Raw genomic sequence first — 5,644 nt, 5'->3', positions numbered from 1 at the left:
CCCGCCGTTCTGGAGAAGCGCCGGGTGCTGTGGTGGGGTGGCCTTGGCCGTGGGCGAGGCGAGGAAACCCCCTCCGCAGGGGCCTGGCGTTTCGTCCCGGGGCCTGCCGAGGCCACCCGGGACCCGGGAAGGGGCTGCCGATCCAACGCGTGAAGCTGAGGCAGAGCGCTCTCCTCTCTCAGGCTCGTCGCTGGAGAGAGCAGCAGGGCCTCCTGTGCTGAGGTTACACTTGCTCTTTTAAAAACATGTAATCTGACGAGGTTTTGGAACCTAACAGCATTCTGATGCATTTTTGCAACTTCACAGCATTCTTTGAATGTAATGGTTCGACAGTGAGACGGCTTGGCAGCTCTTGCCGCTTCCTATCGATGGTGAGGGGAGATTCCCTTCTTGCCCATCTGATATTTAGCCAAGTAAGGAGAACGCTGCAGAGGAAACCTGCCCCTCAAATGCATCCTGGAGGAGCAAGAAGTCGTAATGAATCCAAGAAATACAACGTGAAGTGCAACTGGGGGTTTGCTTCTTGTCAGCTGCCCCTCTGCTAAGCTCTGCTCTCGTAAAGGAGTAGCGGATTTTCAGGTTTTTGCAGATCAGGTTTACATTTCAGGCAGAAATTAATTGTGAGAATCTGGTGTCTCCTTAATGCAGTTTTAAGTTAGATGGGGTTTTTTAATAGAAAATATTAATAAATAAATAGCTAGTAACAACGTAGTGGAAGGAAAGTTTGGCAAACTTCTATTGCAGTTACCATCTCTAGCGCCTCTGTTTCTCCGGCGTGATGGCAAGAGACATAACCCAAAAGTAATTTCCGAGGAGCTTACTTCTTACAAGCTGCTGCTTTATGCAAAAAGCAGCACCACTTTAACTTCATAGTAAAAAATGTATGCATCCTCCTTTTACTGTTAACACAGTGATGTGGTTTACTCTCTGCATGAGAAGGTGGAAACTCCTTGGTAAGGGAAGAGAAGGTTAAGCCATTCAGCCTTCTCGATGACTCACGATCTGCCTGTTTTCTAATTGCATATCTAACTGATTTATTTTCCATACATCAGAGTCCAACGCTTTAATCATGTTTCTTGAAGTGGCATCATTGTAGTTGTGGTCATTCTTCAGTTCTTCAAGTGGGGGAAAGTTTGTAATCATTGTTCACTGTATTTCTTCACTTGTGTAATTCAAGCGCAGGCACTTTGCATTTCATGCAACTGTCAGTGGATGGTGAGCAGAAGAAAAAAGACCGTGAAAACAGGGCATAGGATTAAACTGTGTTTTGTTAATAATTTTGATATTTGATAGCAACCAGGTGCTTTAATACACGGAACATCTGAAACATCACACTGCGGAATGCAGAGACGCAGGGATGTTTTTTCAAAATACTGACAGAAAACCTCGTTCCAGAGATTTCATCCTTTTCTAGAGCATAGGCCAGGCTCTGCTTTTCATCCTGGAGATTAAAACTGGGAAAGACTTTGGGATCACTTGATAACGTACCTGCTGAAGGACAGAATTCAAATGCCCTTTCCTTTATAGCTTCCATTCTATTTCTTCAAAACAAAGCTGCTGAATTAATTCAGCGTATCAGTCAAGGCCTCCCCACCTGACTCTGACTCCCTGGAGGCCTGGCTGTTCCCTGCAGAATTACACAGCACAAGCCGCCTGCCTGGGAGTTAAATCAAGGAGAGCATCTCAGCAGCCTTTCTGCCCACCAGTGAAGGTGTATCATGCCAGAAACTCCTTCAGAAGCCACCTTCCTCCCTGTAGCTGTGTTTGGCTGTTGTGCAGTTTGAAGGCTGGATCCACCGTACATCCTCTGTAGTCCCTTGTAGGCAAAATCTCATCTTCAACACCTGTGCTCAGATGCAGTCCATAAGTGCCTAATTTTTTCCCTGCATCTTCTCCATGACCTGCTCATGGATACTCCTGGACTCTGCACAGAGATGCCTGACTTCTCTTGCATCTGCAAAATGGGGAGAACTAATCCTAGTGAGCTTGGCCTTGGTTTTTTGGGCATTACTGGAGTGTCCTCTGGATCAGCTTCTTTCACCTACCCTCACAGAGCTCTTGTCCAGGAGGGTGAGACCTGTTTCCATTTTCTCCCTTTATCTGAGGGGGTGCTACACTCAGGAGCAGGTTGTTCAGGAGCAGAAGGGAACGTTCAGTGTTTCTGGAGAAAATTACTTGATTTTGCACAGAACAATTAAATATTCATTGGTCTATAGAGGGAGAGGCTTGTTTGGCTGGGAGGGGAAAGCTATGGCTAGCCTCTGCCCCATAGACTGCCTTGTGGGCAATACATAAACGTGGTTAGAGGCAGACACTGGAAGGCAGGCCTTTTTTTCCTGAAAGAACATGCCTTAGCCACTTCCCTCTAACGGCAGGCAAGGCGCGTACTGCCGCAGGTAACATCCTCACCTGAGGGTGCTCACTGCAAGTTCTGTCTCATACACCTCCTTTTAAAAAGCCCGTCGCTGTGAAAAAGTGTGGCTAGATGCAGCTGCAATAGGGTAAGTGAGGTGCTGTGGTGACGTGGGCTATTAGGGCTGAACAGGTCCTGGCATCTGCTGGCTTGGATACCCGGGCTGGGCTGGCTGTGCGGCATCAGCCGGCCCTTGGCCACCACCCACCAGGCCCTCAACACTCGCCTGCCGCTGACTTGAATGGAAGGTGGGTGTGCAGCTAATGCCCTCCGAGGGTCTGGGCCGAGTGCTTGTTTATCCTTCTTAGTGCATCTGTTCATTCTGGTAGTAAGCTGTTTATAACATTTCAAAAGGTTTTCGGGGATTAATTTCCTTCAAGGGGCTGTTGTTCTCCCCCGGTGCTTTGATAGGTGGTGGTAAACATGCTTTTGTCTGCAAGTGGCTTGAGGGAGAGAAGTGTTCTTACAATGCAAGCACAGCGGCTGGTTTTAAAACGGTCTCCCATCCGATGTGAACTGGTGTCTGCAGGAAAAAAACCTGCTACACTGGGGAGTATCGCTCAAACCGTAGACCTGTGATGTGCTAAACACAGTTCAAGCCTTCAGTGTGCATGGAATCAAATATAGCTCGTTTCCATTCGTAGGATGCTTTGCATCAGTTGTATTCCCACGCTTAGAGAAAAGGGAATTGAGTTTGCAAAGCAACCTCTTTTCTGCCGTCGTACAAAAGAGGGCTTCCTCTTTCTAGGGTTTACTCAGTGAGTGCTTTTTGCACCGTCTTAGTAATTTTCAAGCCAGTGTCCAAAACCAAAACACAGGTGGCCAGGGTATATTCAAAACACAGTTTGATCCCAGCAACCCAGTATGATCAAACTGCATTCTCCCACTGTGAAGGAGGAAGGGGGAGAGGGATTTGGATGCAGTTCTTGGGTGGAGACCGTAGTCAATGTCTCTGTGAGAAGGGAGGCAATCTATTTAGATGCTAAAATCTGAAACCTCATTTTCAGTTTTTAACATAGGTAAAAGTAGGTTCTTAGCCTTGGTGCAGTCACATCGACAAAATTACAGAGAGCTTCACTGATAGTTCCTTTCTCTAATTAAAACATTGATCTTCTCCTGCTGCATACGGTTGGGAAAGGGAAAGATTTCACCAGTGCCCTGTCTTCCTCTGACAGACAGTTCAATGTCAGGCAGCTGAAAGAGAAGCACAACCTTCAATTTAGATGCAAAAGTTCCCATTTAAATTCCAGCTTATAGCTTAAAGATTTCTGGCTCCCATTGAGTGGCTGACTGGCCATCGCCAGGCAGGTGTGTGCTGAATTCTTCATTTGCCAGAAACCCGCTCCCCAGCCGGAGGCAGCAGGAGCAGCTTGGGGCTGCTCGGAGGATTCGTAGCCCCGGAGAGCTGAACCACGAGGCGCGAGTCCAGTGCGAGAAGCTTCCTGCAGGTGTCTCTGCCATGCAGTGGTGCTTTCCAAGACCATGTTCAGTCTTTGAGAGATACCTGCAGATTCATATAAAGCCTATTAACCTTTTGCAATCATTATCCAAATTCTTGTAAAGGCATAAGTCATGAAAACGGGGCTTCATTTTTCATTACAGTTTATTTAATTGCCTTAACATACCCATTTCACTGAACCCTCCTGAAATCTTTTTGAGGTTAACAATGAAATGACTATTTCCCCTTTCACGAATACAGTTGCAGTGATAACAGTATAATGTAACCCAGTACATGTCCAGTCTGGAAGAGAAATGAGATTTTCACAGGTCTCTCTCCCACTTCTCTACTTGAATTTCAGTTGGTCTGCGTGCTGATACAGCTTGCTGTGGTGTAGGGGAAAAAAAAAAAAAAAAAAAAAAAAGCAGAGACCTTTTCTTGAAGAGACAAGGCAGGCTTGGCACTTACTGGTCTGGTAGCTGAGAGTTTCTCTTCCTGCTTCACCAAAGTGCCGTTTCGGGTAGGTGTTGCAAGGCTCAATGGCAGCTGTGAGATTAGCTGAATTCTCCCCAGCCACCGGCTGCCTGGGTTAGTGGGGCTGAATCGTGTCTTGGCTTGGATTCGTGCCGATGTCTGGAGCCCATCACCCACCACCTGCTCAGCTCGGGTGTCCTGTGTGGAAGCAGGGAAAGTGACACCACATTAACTCTGGGGGCAACAGGAAGACTGATTGCTTATACGACCATTTGGTGACAGCAAGGTGCTGCAAAGTGCAACCTGGAGCGCAAGGAGGAGGCTGTGGCTGGGAGTCTCATCATCTGCATGAATCATGATAGTGATAATGATAATGAACAAGAGTCCCAGCAGTCTCCCAGGAGGCCATTTTCTCATTCATGTTGTTGCTGTGCATATGAAATCCATACAGATGTCAGTCAGGCTTGTCAATTTTGTCTATTATAAATGACAACAAAAGGATAAACAGAGGAACACACTCAAATATAGCTGCCTTAACAGCGAGCTCCCCAGGCAAAGGAGAAGCGGTTTTGCAATATGTGTGGATAGAGAAAAGTCCTGCTTTTCTTTTCGTGGGCTACTGAGGCTGAAGTATCAGAATATCTGTTTTACACTTTCTCTTTTCCTGAAGGTATCACCTACAGTATCACCTCAGTGGGTTTGTACACTGGATAAGAACTTTTGGGCCTTTATGGTGAATCTTTCTATTGCAGTTATCACTTAGAAGTAGCATAAAGGAGCAACTCCAGGAGCAACTATGGTGTGCTCATTTTCATAGAAGGGCTAGTTCCTGGCCCACATTATTTCTAATCCAAATATACAGGCGACATAATAGGTTAGAGTGTGTATTCCTCTTTACACAGTGTGAAGCGGAGGAACACAGAAATTCAGTGACTTATGGACTTAAGAATATACCACAAGCCTGGAGGGCAAATACAGTTTGAAGCAAGATGTCTCAAACACCAGCCATCTTCCGTTCTTTTAAGGAAAGGAATCTGTATTAAGGAGGATCAGCAAAGATCTGATGGGAGAGCAGTGTCCTCATTTATAACTGCTGCTTGGGAAAAGTGGTAGCGGCTTTTCCTAATGAACTTTATAGTAGATATATGTCCTGCAGGAGCCAGAGTTGTCATTATTGTATAAATATCCAGTGTACGTCAGTTTAATGGGTATGTAGTTCAAATGCAGATAAGATGTGAGCAAGCTCATCCAGCATTAGACAAAGTCGGTTTGGTTTTATTTCTGAGTGTGATACGTGAAACCAATAGCACTTGACAGCA

This window comes from Egretta garzetta, unplaced genomic scaffold (genome assembly GCF_000687185.1).
Source record: "Egretta garzetta isolate BGI_Z169 unplaced genomic scaffold, ASM68718v1 scaffold289, whole genome shotgun sequence".
In the NCBI taxonomy this organism is placed as follows: domain Eukaryota; kingdom Metazoa; phylum Chordata; class Aves; order Pelecaniformes; family Ardeidae; genus Egretta; species Egretta garzetta.
The sequence above is the reverse complement of the archived record's forward strand: the minus strand, read 5'-3'. Positions refer to the sequence as shown.